Here is a 2,345-nt window from a genome sequence, read left to right as displayed (position 1 = left end):
TCCGGTGTCTGTTGCTATTTGTGTCCAGTTTCATATGCATATCTTTCTACAAAAATTACTTTGCAAAAATAATATATGATACCTAAAATATAACTCCAATCAAATTTGATCAATCCTCGTCGGAATCTGGTCTTTCATCTCTAAATTTTCATCACCATAGAATTTAACCGTCAATTGCTTACCACCCTCGCAGATTGATATCCCGAATGGGTTTGCACGTTTATCGGAGAGTAAAAAAGTGACCAAACTTACTGACCTATCATCCCTAATTTTACACTTAAAAATCCGATTGAGTTTGCACGTTTATCAAAGAGTAAAAAATTCACCAAACCTACTGACCTATTATCTCAAATTTTACACTCGAACTATCATCTTTGATAATACACTTATCACATGACAAGACCATAATAGAAAAACGAAATGGATGAGTAAAATGGTAAGCAAGTTCGCTGTTGCAGCGACTTCATTTTTGGAGAACTTGAAGAACACTTATTGGCATTTTTAACTTGCTTATATTCGAAAAATTACTTACATTAATAGCATATAACTAATCCGACAATCATATGCTTCAACCCGTTTTGAACGGTAAATTTACTTTACTAGTAAAGTAGTAAACTTTAAAATCATACAAATTTGAGAACAATGTCCACTAAGCACTTTGATAAAAACTAGTGGGTAGACTTGACTTGTAGTGCTCTTCTGGGTAAACTTGCTTTATTTATTTGATGGCCCCGTCACCTCACTCATTCCCCTCGGAGTGGGCAGACTTGACTTTGCTCTAAATTTTTTTGGACATTACGAGCTGTTACTTTTCTTTTCATTAAGTTAAATATGGATAAAGATGACAATATGGTTATGAATGACAATATGCAGTAATAATTAATAATTGAATGAATAATGCTAGTAGTATTTACTTTTTATGCTGAATAAATTATCTTAATAATTAAATTGACTCTTTTACCCCTAAATTAAATAATAATTTTTTTTTGTTTAGCAAACAACTTAGAGAGAAAATTATTAATTCCATCAAATACCTTATGAGGTGCTTTATATGTATTTATTTATATTTTATATATACACATCTTATTATTATCACTCTATACCTTAAAAGATAGTTTTTATTAGCTAATAAATATTTTCAAAACCCCCTTAATTACCGTTAGCTTCGAAATTTACATTATAATATCCCTTGATCCAACGATCCTTAATTATACACTAAAAATATTAGCTAATAAATCAGCTTTAGATAACTTATTTGTCCTTAATACCCTTATAACTAAAAAAACACGAGAGAAAATTAATAAAGAGTTGAGAAAATTCATTTACCACACTCAGGAAAAAAAGAACCCTAAACCTATCCTCACCGTCACCTAACCACCGATCCTCATCGATTGATTTTTTGAATCGATCGTTACCCACATAAAAGAAAGTCTGGCATTGATCAACCATAGAAACGATCACTTATTCTTGGAATCGGGTACCTAACTTCTTCCCTGTTTTCCTTTATTAATGCATATGATATTATTTAATTTCATGATTATGATGTAATTTGGTTCTGATTATTTGGCTCTGATGATTTTAACATGTGATTTAATGCTTAAATTTACATATATAATATATATATATGATGTATTGTTTTTTTTTCATGTATAGAGAAAGTAGTGCGACAGATAAAGTAAAGGAAGCGTATCGAAAGGCGATTACTAGGAACCATCCAGATATAGGGAGCAGTCCATATCTCGCCGCGAAAATTAATCAAGCAAAAGATGTGTTGATGAAGAAGACCAAAATCTGTTGACCTTGTTGGCCTGCACTCTAATTTTTCTAACATAATTTTGAATTGTTATACCTTTAAAGTTAATTGTTATTGTTATATCTGCAAATCAGCAAGTATAAAATGTTTTCTTTTGAACCTATAGATAGATCATTGCCAATTCAGCCCTTGTAATGTGGTTTCATCTACTAAAGGTTTCACATTTTCCAGGTGCATCGACTCATCGGCATCTTGTTGCGAAAATTGTTTAAATTCATGTGATAATTGTTCCCTTTCTTGCTTAGAGTTCGAGTCAAAAGAGGTTTTTTTTTCGACTTCTAAATGTAGATCGAGTTCATTGTACTTATGAGTAAAATTTTATATTCAAATGGGTTTATATTACCTACAACTTAAAGTTAGTTCTGTATGGGTCAGATTTGTGTTGTTGATGGTGCTTGGTGTTTATTTGGAATTTCGTAAAGTCATCAGGGAAATAGTTCTCTCACTGGCCAAATATGGAATATCCAACAAGTTGATGAACACGACTGTATTTATTTGGCTATGTAAGCATTAAATTGTGGGTAAGTGAATA

At 31.4% G+C, this 2,345-nt stretch overlaps 1 long non-coding RNA gene across 1 annotated transcript; it reads left to right on the top strand.

The window, feature by feature from the left end:
• The first annotated feature begins 1,317 nt into the window (after positions 1-1,317).
• Positions 1,318-2,027, top strand: LOC139861176 (uncharacterized). Its single transcript, XR_011763668.1, has 3 exons — positions 1,318-1,477; positions 1,654-1,856; positions 1,985-2,027. It is a non-coding gene; the product is annotated as an uncharacterized lncRNA (long non-coding RNA).
• The last annotated feature ends 318 nt before the right edge of the window (positions 2,028-2,345 follow it).

This window comes from Rutidosis leptorrhynchoides, chromosome 8 (assembly GCF_046630445.1).
Source record: "Rutidosis leptorrhynchoides isolate AG116_Rl617_1_P2 chromosome 8, CSIRO_AGI_Rlap_v1, whole genome shotgun sequence".
NCBI lineage: Eukaryota > Viridiplantae > Streptophyta > Magnoliopsida > Asterales > Asteraceae > Rutidosis > Rutidosis leptorrhynchoides.
This window is presented reverse-complemented; position numbering and strand designations above follow the sequence as displayed.